Below are 18,124 nucleotides of genomic sequence, written 5' to 3'. Positions count from 1 at the left end.
AGAGTGCAAAAACCGTGTTCTAGTTCAGAACTGGAAGTATTTTCACACTGGCGCCACCAAGTTTCAACTCACGCGAGAAGGAGTGAATAAGGCATGTCTAAATATTATAACCATCTTCTGTAGATAATCTTCATCTTACCTAAGTATATGAGGATAAATAGTATGCCACACGAACGCTCCACACACGGCAGAGCACTTTCATCCTGAAATGTTGTCTGCCAGTTGTCAGCTGCAGTGCAGTCCAAAAGATAATTTCCTAATGCCGCTCAGTCAAAATAATCCCCTAGTCAAACACATACCTACGCACGCCAGAAAGCGCCGAGATAGTGAAATATTACGCCAATGGGGCTCGTCCTGTCTCTCAATATAATTTAAAAAAAAAGCAAAAAAAAAAAAAAAACTGGGAAATTGCGCTGTGCTTATTTTCAGTTTTTTCATTGGTTATTCAATTTGTAGTTCTCAACAAATCACAAGAGCAAGGTGGCCGGGGAAAACGCAACACTCCCACTTGTTTTTGTGTGAGAGGAAAACCTTTACTTCATATGTCATCCCCCCCCTTCCCCCCCCCCCCCCCCCTCCGAAAAAAAGAAAAGAAGAAATTTTTTTTTTTAGCTGAAGTCACAAGAGCTTTTATCGGAAGTATCAATAGAAGAGGCTTCAAATTTGTAATAAAAAACAAATGGTATTGAGATTTGCTTTTCTTTCGAGAAAGGTGAAATTTAAATCATGCTAGGAAATCTATGCGATTTTAATTATAATGCATACCTTCTTCAAATTTTCTTCTCATTTCGCTATCAAATACACAGACAGAAACTTAATTCTCTGCAAAAATCTTTCCTTCTCACAAACATCTCTCAAATCGCAGTACAGATATCTTGATATTTGCACAGCGATTGAAACATGATGCTATATTTGGTCTGATTTGCTCTGATTTGCTCTGATAATGCTCTTGTATTAGTTGTAAGTTCTAATTTCTTATATATTTTCAGGAAAGGCAAATATTTTTAGTGAAAGAGAATGATTGTAAAAGATTGATGATTTAACAGACTCGTGACGAGGAAGATTAAGTCATTTCAATGTCCTGAGTGCTACAGCTGTTTATCATTAAGGATTTACTCTTCATACTTAGTTAAATAAACTCAGTTGTAAGTCGGTGAAGTGGACACTCGTGTCAGCGCACCTTCATGTCACTGCTCATCACACTTGACCGAGTCCAATTAGACTAGGCCTACTAGGCCAAAATATGAGATATAGTAGAGTCAGACTATAACAGCAGGACAGCAGACGTCAGTCCTGTAGAAACGTGGGTTCAAGCTAAGCGCGATTATCAATATCAGGGACAATGCTCCCCTGCATGCCCTCGAGGCACCATGCCAAGAACTTTCCATTTCTTCACAACGTTGAAACTCTACGAGCCTTTATTTGCTTCCGCCCCTTGGTATTGGCAGAACGGCTCCACCTCTGTGTTTTTCGGCATCGTCTATCTTTAGGAGGGGGCACGTTCCGAGTTTATGGTGTTGACGGCTGTACCTTGAAATCGCTGGGTTAACCGAAGACCTGGTTTGTCTTGCACCTTACGTCTCTCGCTGAGACGCTTTCGGCACTGACGTGCAACTGGGCTTTCGAAAATAGTTTCCGACTTCCTGCAGAGGGTTTCTTGGCGTGTACGACAATGCCGCACGGGAATTTGGCGTGCATCGTGAAACTCTCGGGGCCTCGGCTGTTTACGATCCCGAGAAGGTGCACTTGGGAGTCGTTAATGTTGACGTTTGTTTTCCTTTGCCACGTGGCCGTTTGATTTCTAACACACACCAAAGACGAATGTGAGCTATTCTCTGCCATGCCGTTGTTGTGCTGAAGGTGGAAGTCTCCCCTGCTGGCACGACGACCTCACGGAGGTCACAAAGAAAAGGTAGAAGAAACATGGTGCAGAGGAAAGGACGACAACTCTGACAAACACTTAAGACAATTACAAGCATGCCCTTCAGGGCGGTGCTTATACTTGCAAGCACGTGCAGGGCGCACGCAAGGTTAACTTTGGCAAGCTTGCAGTTACACATGCTTCTACGTAAGCATGGCAGCGACCACAACATCCTGTGACAGTTGTAGCGCGGTTTCTTTGTTTTTAGGTGCGTCAAATAGAAAAAGAGAAAATAATATATTTTTTATTTCTCATTTTACTTTGGGGCCAACAAAACAATATAAAATGCGCATGTGAAAGACCGCAAAGTGTATGCGTCAAGCCGCCCGATCTTTTACGTGCAACCGACCGCAGTTGGCCTTCACAGAGTGAGGGCTCTTCGGTCTGGATTCGAACCAGCAGACTGCAGATCCGCCTGCATCTTGTTTCGCCGAGATCCAACGAGGCGGCTGTTCGGCGTATAAGAGGTAACGTTAACTCGGTACAATCGTGTTCCGATGGATGCCTGTGGGTAGGCTTTTCTGTGACGCTGCCGGGGTATCCAGAAGTCCTAGGACAAGCATCCTCGATTCCGAATATCTGTAGTTCGTATGGCACTGAACATGTGCCATACGCCTCAGTCTCAGCACTGCTGGACGATTTACGCATATAGAGACTTCATCGCGGGCATCGCATGGGCCTCCTAGAATGTCCCGACGCTCGGCACTGAGGCGTTCAGTAGTAAGCGTTGCTCGAACACGCTGAGATCAGCGTTTGTCCTAGACAATCGCTTATGGAAACGAACGACCTGCTCTGCCATGCACCCGACCGTTCGTTTGAGACGCAGGTTGCGCATTCAGTCATCGCCAGAGTAAGCGGGGACAATCTGTCACCATCTGTCGAGTTGAGCAGGTAAGAAGACCAACTAGATGGGGAGTAATTGGCTCGTTCCGTCTTGGGACGGAGGGTGCCCAGGAGGGGGAAGCGCTCGAGGAGGCGGCCACCGCCGCCCGTGGCATCGCGTGCTTTGCGGGCCAAGAGCGCGCGTGGCTGCCTCCGTCGGGAGCTTGCCTGGGCTGCCAGTGCGCGCCATGCGCGTCGCATGTGTGGAGGGCAACCGTTGCAATTGAGCGCGTCAGTCAACCAGAGTGCTCGCTGCCGTGAGGGCCAAAAATAACGAGCCGTTGCGTGACAAATTGGTGACAGCAGGCAGGGAAGGATGAGCGCTTCGACACACGGTCCCGCTCTCCGCGCCTTGGGTCAGGACGACCTGGCACCGTCCTTAAGCCCGCCTGCTGCTCCGAACCGCTGCTGGCGCACACTCGCCGAGTTCTGTCTGCGCCGGTTCGTCCCTTCAAGAGCCGATCCTCTTTCGTCTCAAAATGGTTCTCTTCTCTCTTTTCCTCTCTGTCCTCTTTGTCGCGGCATTTCCGTCCTGCGGCTGAAAGAGCAATGGTTGCTCCTGTCTCGTTGTGCACTTGCAGCGGCTAGCTTCGGTTTCCCTTCAACTATTTTCTCTCTTTTTTCATCGGGCTTTCTCGACGGTGCGTTACTTTCGGGGGTGCAAGAGGTACTGCCAGGGTTTCCGCCCGCTTCAAAAATTCCACGGATAGGTAAGGCGGGCTCGATGAATGCCGCCAGGGATTCGGATTGCATATATGCTTACGATAATCTATCCTGTACTATATGCCGCTGTTATCGTAAATATATATATATATTTTTTTATATCCTGAACTGTGTGCATAATACCGGTTAAAACACCAACAACAGCAGCAACAACAACAACAATAACAACAGCAGCAGCAGCAACAACAACAACAACAACAGCAACAACAACAACGACAACGACAACGACAACGACAACGACGACGACGACGACGACGACGACGACGGCGACGACGTAATTCACAAAAATCAAGCGAGCGAAACTTCAAATCTTAGCTTTCTCTATACGTAAAGAATAGGGTGGTCATAATTACTCACCACGTGCAAACTTCCTAATGATAAAGCATATATTAATCACCGTGTTTATTCAAAATTTCAAGTAACCGATCCTTGATTATGGAAGCACATTTTTTACTTTATCAAATACACACTAAATCAAGAAGCTGGGAGCGTGCACCATCTCGCACACCAACCCGTTCCTTGTCGTTGTATAGAGACCGTAACCGCGGTCCAACTTTCAACCCATTTCCTTGTGTGTGTGTTTTTTTGTTGTTTTTTTTCTGGGGGGGGGGGGGGGGGGGGGGGACGGAGGAATGCAGAAGGCAGCGTTCTCTGACCTTTATTTTTGACAGGCCACCATCGCGACGACACTTATTTGGTGTGCCGCGGCGCTGGTATGCAGGCCGGGTGTTTTCCAGCGAGCCTCCGCTTCAGCGAAGGAGTCGATGCGCGTGCACAAGCCACCTGGTCGACAGCCGCACGCAAGGTGCCAGGCCTGCCACGCCACCGCACTGGCGCAACTTGTTTCCGCCGCTGCCTTACTACACCTTCTTGCCGCTTGTTGCGCGGAAAGACTGTTCGGGCTGCCTTGACGGGTATATACTGCGCAGCTTCGAGGATTACGTTGTCCCGCAAGATCCTTGGCTCCGAGTTTCCTAAAACAAAAGTGGGAGAAAAGCCTGCGGTTTGCGAGTTGATCTGCGGTCTGCCAGAAGTTTTAGGGCCTGCTGTCTGCTTGTGTCCTCCAACAGTGAAACCTCTCGGCTGCGGCATTTCTTTTCCTTTTTTTTTTCTTCTTGTCTCGTGCGCTCTAACGCCAGCAGCCGCAGCAGCCGGAGTCGCAGTTGCGGTAGCCCTCGCTCCTCCTGCTTTTAGGCGATCGTAAATTTTGATTCCGAGAGACGCGAGAATTTCCTCACCTCGCCGCGGATGTGTGCACCAACTTAGCAACGGGCAGGGATTGTACGTGCAGGCTCCTACTGCGTTTATTTGGGGAAAGACGGCTTCGGGCGGTAGTGGCGCTGCTGTTAGTGCTACTCCTTGATGGTCCCGAAATGCCTCCTGATGATTTTGACTTCTTGAGTTTGGTCTTCGCTCTCGAAGCTAGTTGGTGCTTCTTTAGCGAGGGCAGGAAGTCCTGGAGTTGACTATCCTAGGCTATAGGGCAATATAAGGCTTACATGATGTGTCAGAAATAGGAGAGAGAGAGAGGTAAATGCTAAGTGTCCCCATGCTCCGCTCTCCTCACATTTAGTCGTTTAATTGGCTACTTGACATATACCAGAAACTGCCCTGTTTGCATGAAAAAGAAATAAGTAGGCTTTCACAATTCTAGCAGAGAACAGATTATCCTAATTTTAACGGGATCAGCCCATTCCCTCAAAACAAACAAGACTCACTTTGATTTGCGCGGAGCATTTATGGCAAGCCACGAATAGTCACACTTGAATAGCCAACGAACAGTCAAGCAATCACCTGGTGACTGGTGAAACTTGGTTATGGACATTCCCCAAGTGCCTGAACTTCAATTCCATGCATCTCTTTTCTTACGGTAATAAAATAGACCATGCCTCCGGTCCATCTTTTTCCTTACGGTAATAAATGAGATGGACCATGGTTGTGTACTGAGCCTTCAGTAGCCTACACGGCCATACGTCCGCCTTTTGGTCGTCGTGGATACTAAAGTTTTTTGCGCAACGCTTTTCGGAAGTAATAATTCCGAAGTTTTTCTGCAACGATTTTCTGAAGTAATAATTCCGAATCTTCAAGGATATTTTAAAAGATACAAAAAATTATAAATGTGTCTGGGTTCCGTGAACATTTTTCATCCACTTTCGTCACCACATTTTTTGTGGCCAGAGGAGGCCTACCGCTCCACAATTCATCATGAGTGTTACGCTGCCTTACATTAATCATTCACAGTCATTTCTAGACCATTCATTCACTTGCCGCATTTTGTTCATGAATGTCAAAAAAAGTTTTGACAGATCTTGCATGGTCATTCTTCGCACTGGCAAAAATCTTAATACAGACGAGACTTAGCAATCGGCGGATCTTTTAGCCGAGAGCCCAAAGCGAACACAACCACAATCTCACGTAGCGGCGTCAGAGTGCGACCAATGAATGAGGGAACACAACTGCGCATGCACGACTCTGTAGGTATACTTACTTTCTGGATACACTTCGTACGCATTCCGTGTTTCTATTGATCAGAAACGCTTCTTGTGCAATTCTGGAATACTGTTCTAAAATATTTAAAGACGTAAAATTACAAAAAAAACCAACAAAAAAAACAAACAAACAACAACAACAACATGGCTTTCCATTTTTTTTAAGAGAGCTCTGGCAGACTCAAAGCACTAGCACGAATTATCACATCTTAAGCAGGTCTATATATATATTTTTTTTTATTGTGTAGTATACCAACGGTTGTTTCTCTGTGTTTTTCGGTTAAAACGGATTTTGTGTTCTTGACACTAACGGTTGTTTATGGTGTGTCTCGGTCAAAACCGATTGTTTTCACTTTCTGACACCGACGGTTGTTAATCATTGTTTTTCGGTTAAAAGTTAAAACAGATTTTGTATTTTGGCACTAACGGTTGTTTATCGGTTAAAACCGATTTTCTGATTTTGACACTGGCGATTGTTTATCGGTGTTTTTTTGGTTAAAACCGATTTTGTATTTTTGACACTAACGGTTGTTCGTTGGTATTTTTTGGTTGAACCCATTTTTTATTAATTTGACACCGACGGATGTTAATCAGCGCTTTGGCAATTCCTCTTTCTACACTTTTGGCTATCAAAATAGCCAAAAGTGTAGAAAGCTTTAGGGCTCACGCTCCGCTTTTAGCAGAGCGTGAGCCCTAAAGCTTTATCCCGAATAGGGATTCTACTTTTTGAGGACTTGGACAAAAACCATTTGTCTGCTGCCGCGCCTCGGCCCCTCTTTCTCCCCCCGCCCCCCTATCTTTATACTCCCGCCGACACTTTCCCAGGCATGGTTATACACGAGGGTATGCGGTAGTTGGGCTCTTTAAAGACAAGTGGAAGTGGCCCACCTCGTGCAGTCCGACCACAAGACCCGCGTCGGACGTTTTCGTGCCGCAGAGAGACCAGCGGCGACCGAGGTATGCGCGGGGCAGGGTCTCGCGGAGCGCTCAAGGAACCGGCAGGTTCAAAGCGGCGCTGGAGCAGCGCAGATCTCTCGGTTTATACGAGAGAGATCCCGCAAAGGCTCCGGGAGGCCAGGGCGCGCGTGGCACTTCTTGGGCAACGCGCGGACCTGGGTGACCTGCCGCCGCCGCGCGCTGTATACACCTGTGCTCGGAGGAACGCCCCTCTTTGATTTAGGCTGACGGCGGCTGCGTTTTTGGAAATCTAAATCACCTTTCTTATTCTCCGGATGTCCTTGCCGCCTCGCGAGTCCCCGCGTCTGACCTCGGCGCCTTTTGTTCCTTTTCATTCCTTTTTTTGCTTTGTGGAGTGTCTTGGCCGTGCGTTTGTTTCTCGAGCAAGAGAAGGCAGTCCGATTGGAGTCGAGGGTTCCGCGTGCCTTGCAGGAGCCAAGGGATCGGTCCCGGCTAGCAACGTCCTGGCGACCCATCTCTATTTTGTTCTTTCGTAACTGCATTTCTTTTTTTTTTTTTTCTCCTTCTTCTCTATAACTGGGTGTTGTTGCTGTTCCGCGCGTGGAAGGGAGTGCGTTTTCTTGTTATTCCTGCGCATCGAGGGGCGTCAGGAGAGCCGAGGAATATTTTATGAGAATCTTGCACCCGTCTTTTTTGTGTTTATTTTTTTTTTCATTTTTTGCCATTCTTTCTCCTACAAGGCTTCGGCGTACCTGCCCGCGCGACCGCTTGTATCCTGCTCGCTGTTACCGGCGGCTTTGACTGGGCGTTCGAGCGAGATTAGCGCCGCAGTGCCACTTTACGGACGTCGATTGGGAGGTCGCGGAGAAAGGCCTGAAATAAAATCGGCGTATGAATAACGATGCTTTCCGAGATAAGGCAAGGCCTGTTAGACAACACGTTGAAGTCGCAGAAGCATCATCGCAGAAATATCGCGTAGAACGCGTTATCCTTCGCACGGGTGGTGATGTTTCGAAGCAGGTGAGGAAAGCATGGACAAGTCTCGTCAGTGGCGTTTGAAAGTCCCCCACAGCCTTTTGAAAGGTAGTCAGCTGAGACGATCAATAACTAAAGAGATCAGGCGATTGCATAAGTTAAGCAATCTCCTAAGTGGAAAACGAGTAAACCATTACATTCTTCGTCACGCCACTTGTTTCTTCAGGTGCCGTTAACAACAAAATCATAACACATAAATGCTTGAAATAAAATAACTGAGTAATAAGAAATCTGAAGCAAATTTCTGGGCAATTATTTTACGCGTGAAAGGTTTCTGTATCGCTCGTAAACGTTACCGAGCCCGGTACCCCATATACGCTCACGGCGCTCTTCATCAGATGACTTAAAACGTGGCATAGAAACTTGATGGCACTTCCTGGAACGAAGAGACTGGCGCTAGTCGGATTTTCAAGCCCTGGCGGTTTTCCAGAACCTCCCATACTCCCTGGAATCAGCCAATCATTGTTGATCACGTGACCATTCCACCAGCCAAACAGCGTCGAGCTTCGCGATCGATTTTTTGGACTCCATTAAATCTAGCGACTAGCCAAATAACATTTTACGTTAAAAGTAAATTATATACAATCTGTAGCGATCCTGCGCTATCCCCGCACTTTATAAAAGCCGTAGTATGGCAGTGAAGGAAAGAGATTAATTCTCAAGTAAAGATCCCTGCTAACTACAGTGGCATTCTCTTTTTTTTTTTTTTTTTTTTGAGCGCCTGGTTCACCAGAACATAAAATAAAAAAAAATAAAAAAAAAAGAAGAGCAAAACGAAGGTAATAAATGCATCCCGATCCATTGACGAGTGGGCGCGCACAAATTGGAGGTTATTTTTCAAGAGCAGAGCGCAGGATTTGATATTTATGACTCACCTCCGTGGTTATTTTTTAAGACGCGACAAAATAGGTCGTGTTCCTTCAGGAACCCTCTCGCACTGACAGCCCCTACTGAGAAAAGCTATTAGATATTGACGCATTAACATTGATAAAGCATGATTTTGAAACCCAGCAGAGAACGTTTTTTACACCAAATACAGATTTTTAACATGCACTGATCTTTTAGGTTTTGGACTCACACATGCGCACTCAACAGACATGTGGCCGTTTCCGATATAATCATGACGGTAAACAACAAAAAAAAGTGTATAGTACACTATTGGCCAGTGTCCGAAATCCTAGCCCTCAGCGATAAATATTGGAAATAATAATCTCAAACGCAGGCTTCGTAAAGAGAGGGGCTGCGCATAAAACAAGATTTTTGCTTTTTACAGCACTTTTGGCATCGGTGTTGTTTTTGCAGTCTCGTGACTATGCACTTCTGACGTTCTTGGACGACAAAATGTGCTAAGATTTCTAAAAAGAAAAAAGAACTGAGTCTTGCAAAAAGCGCAGCCCTCCTACTGTGTCATGGCGCCAGTATCAACAAGCATGGCGGCGCCCATGGAAAAAAGTGGACACTTGTCCATAGTGGGTGACAGGTTAACCCACCTCTTTCCACTTTAGCAGGCGAGCGCTGGAGAGTAGGTCGTCTTTTCTCCTGCGTTTCCTCTGCTAAAGTGAAACGAGGTGGAAAGAGCTACTACCTTAATCTTAATGGGAAACTAAAGCGATTCTGTATTTGAGAAAAAAAAAAAAAAAACATTTGTATCGCTTTTATTTGGCCTCCAGGATCCCAAATATCGTGATTTTTTTTTTTTCAATTTGTGCACGGAGGCAGCGGATATAACTTTTTTAAAGTACTGTTAAAGCCCCTCCTTCCCGGAGCGCGTGACGTCATATCCAAAGTTTTCGGAATACGTGCTCTGGCGCAGGGTGCCTTCATGTGCGCTTTGCTTAGGGTGGAGACATCTGGCCATTTTGTCTCACACTTTTATTTTTATTTTTTGTTCAGAAGCGCGTGAAAAAACGTGTCCCTGCACGCGCTCGTGGCGCGGACTGTGCTACGGCGACATTTTGTTTTCCTCGATTTCTTTGTATTTTACCCGTGAGCGCGTGCTGTCGGCATCGGGCACTACAAGGGGTGGCATCACCCTAAACAGAAGGACATTGAGGCACCCTACTCTGGCGCATCTTCAGTGCCTATCAAAGCTATGCACGCGCACTCTCGCTATTTTCAAAACGGTCAGAAAAAGACGTCACGACTAGTGTCGGTGTGAGGGAATATACCTGGCAAGCTTGCAATTGCACGCGCACTCCACACGAGCGACACGCGCTTGGCGGCCAAAAGATCTGCGTATGACGTAACGACTGGTCGGTGGGTTTTCGTGTTTTCTCGCGTCTATACTCTGTTTCACCTTATGATGTACCGCAGGAAAGGCTACAAGCGCGAGCTCCTTGCTCAGGGCACATCTCGTCGGCACAAGTTCTCGCGCATTAAGGGCAGCTGCAAATGCTCTGAGCTCGCGCATCTAGCCTTCGCTGCGGTACAACATAAGGTGAAACGGAGTATTGGCGACGTGCGCGACCGAAAGCGTCGCTGTGGTCAGCCTTCCACGATTGGCCCAAAAGCTGACTATGACGTCGGAAAGGGTATACCATCGACGGAAATAAGAGGAATGAAAGAACTTTAATTTCGACGGTGTTGGCAGTGTTGCTTTGAGAGCGCAGTGATTTCAGGTTTCCACCATGCTATTTACAAACACCATCGAACTTGTTGTTCGCAAGGTAATGACGTCACAAGGGGGAACCATAGGAGGGCGCCACCGAAACCTCTCGCCGCTAATAGTTACATCTTCGGGGAAAACGAACGTGGTATTCAGATTCACGGGATGAAGATACTCTAGAATTGACCTCTAACGTTTTCTTTTTTTTTTTTTTTAAGAACCTTTTTAGCTTTCTTTTAACCTGTCACCGACTATAATAGAGGGACGCTGCTAGTTGAACTTACATGTTATTCTTAATTAAAGAGCCAGTGGTGAGTCTATGCTTGTACCGCGGCGCCTAACGTGAGTGAGCTGAACGTGGCAAAATATTGATGGCAAATTGTTGCATACGTGAGACGTTCTAGCATTACAAACGTTTAGAGATACTCTGAGTATCCATATGCGAGACGCCTACATTCACGGTGATCTTCATCGGATAGTTTAACGCGTACCATGTGTGCACTCAATAGTTGTTCCTAGAATGAAGCGATACTATTTCTAATCGGGCTGATAAACCTGGCGATCTTCCAGAGCCTTCCATGCTCTCGAGCTCCTCTCCCTCAGTGCGCACAGGTGATCGAGCTCCTACTCGCCTACCTCACTCCTCCTTCCCAACCACTCTGGTCACAATCAGCGTTGGACCTGACTCCTCCGCCCCCACCCGTCAACGAATCAGTGTCGAGCCTCGCGGCCACGCTTTTATCTGTGCTTCAAGAAATTACAAACACCTAACCAAAAAAAAAAAAAAAAAAAATTCACGTAGAAAAAAAGAACTCTTTTTTTTTTATTTGACGAGACAAGACGAATTGTGCAGTCCAGATGAAGTAATCTTATAGTTACACGAAATGGCCAGAGTATAGGCGGCGATTGTGGCGTAGCTTTTGGTCTCGCTTAGACCATGCGAGAGGGACGTGAAATAATAGCAGGTGAGATGACTTCACCATGGGAGAGCGGAATCATGCCATAAGGTACAACCTGGGACCAGTTCTTCAAAAGCGGTGTCGTTAGTCCTCTGGGAGGTCATTTCATTTCCCGAAAGTATTCCCTTCGCCGAACCACAAGGTCCTGATGACCGCACACATCACTCGTGTCCACATACCAAAGCCTCACAAATGTTCGGCGTTGGTTCTGGGAATCGCAGAGAAAACACGGAGTGGGGCAACCTTTACCAACTCCTTCAGAAAGAGCGTGAGTTGCCCTTGCTCACTGTTCAAAAAGAAACGCACCTGTTTCATTTCTTTGCAAGCCGAGATAGCCTGCCTCATCCGAACGAACGGAGAAAATAATGCTTCCCGACTCAATAGATGACAGCGCTAATAATAAAAACCGAATGATAATTTTCTAATGAAAAATTAGGAAGGTCCGGTGCAATCCATGCGTAGTGCAAAAGACAAATTTCACCCAATATTTGCTGCGAGTAAGTTCTTCCCCCTCGAGTGTCTTAACTCACCAAAAGTCATGGCAGTATGAATAATTTCAACTGTGCTGACTCGTAATAAATGCCACGCTGGTAAAACATCGAGCATGACGTTTCTTTTAGGCTTTGTACGCAGGCACTGTGTGAAATTTTTTTTCTTTAGCTCGGGGAAATGAAGTGTTCCCCCGCTCGTATAGTTGTGAATAATTTCCTAACTTCAACTTGTTTCAGCCCGTTTTTTTTATTTGCTTTTTATTTTGCGTTTGGGGAATTTTTGGAATGAGGCTTCGTGATGGTTTCCTCTGAGATCGCACCTTTCGGCGTGATGTCTTGGCAGTCTTAAAGATCTGACGTTGTGACACATTACTCCCAGCACGTTTGGGGTGCACTAGCAAAGCCACATATACCCATATCAACCATGAGCATACCATTCCGTACAGCTGACCGCAATAAAAGAAAAATAATTCTGCATCTGCGCTTTTGTGGTCCGAGGACCAACCATGTCCTATTAACAACCGCCCCCCCCCCCCCCCCCCCCCCCCGCGAGCAGCGACGTCGGTAGCACTTACCTTTTCTTCCCAGCGAGGCTCCCGTTTCTGCTGCTCTCGAAAAGAAAGAGTTGTATCAGGACAGACTCCACTTAACGCGATGACGGCTTTGTTGCAGCGCCTCGCTCGGCCCTTGCGGTGGTTACCAATTGCCGCGGGTAAAACCCTCGTCGCTGTCCACGACAGACTAATTTGTACGTGTAAACGGGGCCAATTGCCGAGTGCGCGCACCTTGGCAGCACTTAGCGCCGACTACGTCGCAACATCTGGCCGAGCTGTGCCCGACTCATCTCGGGGCATGTCTGAAGGGCCAGCAGCAACAGCGGGCGGTGGCGGCGGTACTGAACCCACCGCCTGTGCACGCGCGATAATACGAGCTCGAGCCGGTAATGAGCAGTCTGACCGGAGAAGATGTCCAGTGGCGGTACGTTGCCCGCCTCGCTCTCGAAGGTATTACGAGAAGCTACTGCCAATAGCTACGGTCCCGTTTCTCAAAAAGCAATTTTGGAGCTTTGGTTGCAACAGCATGCGCTCCAAACTAGCCAATTCCTACTCAGCGGGATGTGGCGCCGTTCGAGGTACGGTGGAGCGCTGCACGGGCTCCCTCGTGTCTGTAGCGCCTTCGCTTTTTTCCCCTCTCCGTTGCTGGAAGGCGTCAGGTGGCGGGATAAGGATGTTGGAGCGTCCAGACTGTCTAGGCCGAAAACAGTAGCAATCGACAAACTTGTTGTCTATATTTTTTTTTTTCTTTTCCCCCGAGCGTCTGCTACTGCTGTTGTGGCAATCGACGGGCTGCCGGAAGTTGAGAAACAGTAGGCCCGCCCGCTCGAATCTCAAGCCACGCATGCACCGCTTGACCTCAACCGTGACCCGCGCCGTTCATGGTTCTTTCTCCTTTTAATTGCGGTGCTCCGGGGGCGGTGCTGGAAATATGAGTGCACCTACCTGATTGCTTGGCGGTTGGTATATATAGATAGATGAATCAGCGTCAATTAAGCATTTTTTTTTTACAGAAAAGCGCGTTTTTTTGTGTGTGTTGTATTGTTTTGTGAACGTGCACATTTTGCTAAGTATTGAGTACCCATACATCGCGCGATCGCTTGTGCCCGTACATTTGAGAACACTTTGCGGACGTTTTAGGTAGGTCGTATATAAATGGATATTGCAGATACTTCGAGTTTTTGTGGACCTGTTCAAACAGGTCACTTCAAGAACGCGTGAAGCGACACTTCTCCGCCATATAAAGTGCTGCGCTCCGCTTCCGTCCGTTTTCTTTGCCGGGGGAAAGCTTCCCTCTAACAAGGTCCGCTTATGTCCTTCACAGTGGCCTAGAGCATGCTCATCACGTGGGGCCGGACAGCCACTCACACGCTCTGTTGGCTGTCAGTCAATCGCTCAAGGCCTTCACTTGTCTTTAGGTCCCGAAAACGGGAAAGGGAAGGATACGAGGGCGCGCCAGAACAGATGAGTAGGCAACGAGCACACCATTGGCAGGTGGCGTGTGACGCGAAGTCTGATCGAGCACCAACGTCTCAGAAAAGCAGAGGAGGCAAGGAGGAAAACAGTGATGTTTGTTTGGTGAAGTGTAGTCTCACGCGTCCTGAAGTATTCTGTTTGGACGCCCCTTCACAGCACTCAAGCTCAGTAAACAAGACGTTCCACTGTTTCGACAAAGTTTGCATCACCACCAAATTTCAATGGTTATTAAAATTCTAAAATAAAACATTGAAGATTTCATATCGGTATTGCCCCCAGAATCTGAGATTTCCCACTTATAATGCTTCCGTTTCGTTCACATCGTTGATGCCGTGAAAGTAGCGGTTGGCAGGCAGATCCCGTTTCTCGTTTTTTTTTATTTTTTATTTCCAACACTAGATGAGGACGAGCCAACACGGAGAGCACCTAAGTAGCACAAAGTGGGCTCTGAAAGGGGGTGCCGACATGGGTCCCATTTGGGCAACAAGAAGGACCAGGTCGGCATGCCATTAATTGAGGAACTAGAACAGACCATACACAATGACCTACTAAAAGCAGCGATACTTCAAATCAGTTCTTTCTCTCCCGGTTACTGCGGTTGACTTGACTTTGCCAAACGCAGTAAATTAGTTTTCTGACATGCCGGATATTGAATTCCACTCTGACGGCCTGGCTAAACTTTTAGGATCACTTAAACCTGATAAGTCTACCGGTCCTGATAGCATTCCCAACAAGGTTTTTAAGGAACCTGCTGGTGTACTCGCTATGTTTTTGTACGTCATATTTACCAAATCTCTATTAGAGAATCGTTTGCCTTTTGACTGAAAAAAAGCTCACGTAGTTCCTTGCATAAAAGCGGCCCCAAAAACAAACGTGAAAATTACAGGCCCATATGGCTGCTAAGCACGTCTTCTAAACTGATGGAACATGTGATCTACACCAGTATTGCTCAATATTTACAGTCGAGTATTTTTTTCATTCCATCCAAACATGGGTTGTCATGCACAGTTCAGATAGTAGAATTTTATCATGATCTAGCATACGCAAGCGATAAAGGCCTTCAAACAGACTGTATCTTTCTTGATTTCCGGAAAGCTTTTGATCTCGTACCACATGAATTTATTCTGCATAAAATTAAGTCCCTAAAGATAGAGGATAGAGTTCTTGGATGGTTAAAAGATTATCTAAGAGGCAGGACTCAAGCAGTGTTAATTGATGGCAAATCATCTAATTTTACTTTTGTTACTTCTGGTGTACGCCAGGGCTCTGTGTTGGGACCGCTTTTATTTTTAATATCTATCAATAAAATTATTGTAGACATTTTCTTCGAGCATACGCCTGTATGCTGACGATTGCATAATCTATCGAGCAGTAAGTGCTTTGAACAATTGTATCACTTTGCAGGCTGACCTCGACCACATAGCTAACTGGTGTAGCACATGGGGGATAGATTTAAACGTTAACAAATGTCACTTTGTTCGTGTAACTAAAAAGCAAAACCCCATCACCAACATGTACAAGATTAATGACACTCCCATCAACATCTCACTACAAGTAAAATATTTAGGTGTCTACTTTTCTCACGAGTTGTCCTGGCGCTTTCACAGAGGGCATATGACTGCTAAAGCTATATTGATACAAGGCTTCATGAAACGTAATTTCTAAAATTATCTTCAGAAAGTCAAACATACTCTGTATCTGACAAATATTCGGCCTATTCCAGAGTTTGCTTTAAAAGTTTGGGACCCCCACCAGCAGTATCTGACAAAAAATATAAAACTAATACAAAACAGAGCCGCCAGATTTGTCCTTAATGTATACTCGCGTGGCCAAAGTGTAACTGCCTTGAAACGCGAGCTCAAGTGGCAGCATTTACAGAGACGTCGTCAATGCTTCCGCCTCAAACTCCTTCACAGTATATATTACAATTAGTGTGGAATCGACAAAACAAACTATTTACTTCCACCTCACTTCATTTCTCGGCGACTGGATCATAGCAAAACATTTAGGCCTTTCACAAACAAAATAGACATTACAAACACTCATTTTTCTCTTGCACTATAATCAACTGTAATCAGCTGCCTGAAGAGATAGTGTCAACAACTGTAAGGTTTTTCTTACTTTCGATAAGGTCAGAATAAACGGGCGTTTGTATGCATGGGATGAGGAAAAAAAAAAGAAGATAAAACACCAGTTTAAAAAAAAAAGTGGTTGTCGAAGAAAACGCGGTTACAGAGCAAGTTTAGCAATTAGCCATCCACCACCAAGTAAAATTACGATTATCAACATTAAAATAAGGAGTCTTTACAATAAAGTAGAAGCACTAGAATCAATTCTCTTAGAATTTGAACCGAATATAGTTACAATTACAGAAACGTAGTTACATCCTCTCATACTTGAGAGAGAAATTGTATCCCCAAATTACGTCATCCTAAGAGAAGACAGAATATCAAGGGGCGGAGGTGTAGCAATCCTTTTAAAACAAGGCACCCCGTATGCACATTTGCTTGTTGTAAAAGATGTTGAATCTCTTTCGTGTAAAGTGTCCTCCGAAAACTATTCTGTCTTTCTGGGCGTGGCTTACCGACCTCCTACCTCGGATGATAAATATCTACACATCTTGTATTACTATATGCACCAACATATTTATGGCGAAAAAAATATGATGGGTGATTTTATAGTTCCGGAGATAAAATGGGATTTGCTGCAACCTGACATAGCTTCTACCACTGATGTTCTTATATACATTTTATTCACAGTTAACCTTACACAAATCCCCAGGGAGCCAACACGGGTGCAAGGATCTTCTTCTAGTCTGCTAGACTTGATATTTCTTAGTGTTGATTTTCCCCAAGTATATACTAATGTTGAAGTGCTAGAGGGCATCTCCGACCATAAAACAATCGTTGCAACAATATCTGTACGCACCTCTGTGCCCTCTACGGCTATACCACTTACGTACTTGGTTTCAATTATGCTGATGACATCTCTGTACAAACTTACCTTGCTAACGAGTTCTGGAGTTTTCGCGAGGTTTGTAATTGCACAGCTTTTAGAATAGATGATATATTGTACACGTTCAAATCAATTGTAAATCGTTGCATTACCCAGTTTTTTCCTATAAAACGGAAAGTGTAAAAAAAAAAAAAACAGAACCAGTGGATAACACGTGAGATTATTTAACTCAAGCGCAGAATTAAACGGCTGAGAAAATCATCTAAGAAGTACTGAATTACAGACTGCAGAACTACAGATTACAAAAAGCTTTCCGGATAATCGAGTGTCCTCAAACTGAAAATTAAAGAGGCAAAAAGAAAGTACTGCAACGTGATCCTTCACGAGTTTATGAAAACATCTTGCACTAAATTTTGGGAGTATATTAAATATTAATAAAAAAAATTAAAAGAAAACGGCTCGTTTGAGCTCTTCGGAGAAATTAAGAATGACAGATGAATTTATCACCTACTTTAATTCCGTTTTTACGGTTGACAATGGCAGAACAACAATGTTTCAAATTATTAAGGGAAAACAGTGAAGTGTTGGGAGGCTTAATAGCAACTCAGTCAGGTGTACTTGCATTACTGCTTGAATATGACGGTACAAAAGGCAGCGGCCCGGGTGAAATTCCAAATATGTTCCTAAAGCGGTATGCCGAATCGGTTAGTAAGTATTTAGTAACAATTTTTAACAAATCTCTCAACCGATCTTCAGTGCCAACTGAATGGAACATCGCAAAAGTTGTCCCGATCCACAAATCTGGCGAACACTCACTAGCCTCAAATTATAGGCCAATATCACTAACATGTAGATGCTGCAAACTCCTTAAGAACATTGTTCTTAAATTTATGGCATCATTTATTAAAAAAAAAAATTTATGTGCGCATCAGCATGGCTTTAATCGCGGATTGTCAACAGTTACAAAGCTAGCTGAAACTCTCCATGACTTCGCGTTAGGTATAAATAACAGAAGTCAGATAGATGTACTGTTTTAATAATAATAATAATATTAATAATACTAATGATAATAGTCTTTATTTTTGGTGTCCAAAAACAACCACATCGGTCTTCCCC

The sequence above is a fragment of the Ixodes scapularis genome, unplaced genomic scaffold (assembly GCF_016920785.2).
Source record: "Ixodes scapularis isolate PalLabHiFi unplaced genomic scaffold, ASM1692078v2 PGA_scaffold9__187_contigs__length_104089568, whole genome shotgun sequence".
In the NCBI taxonomy this organism is placed as follows: Eukaryota; Metazoa; Arthropoda; class Arachnida; order Ixodida; family Ixodidae; genus Ixodes; species Ixodes scapularis.
This window is presented reverse-complemented; position numbering follows the sequence as displayed.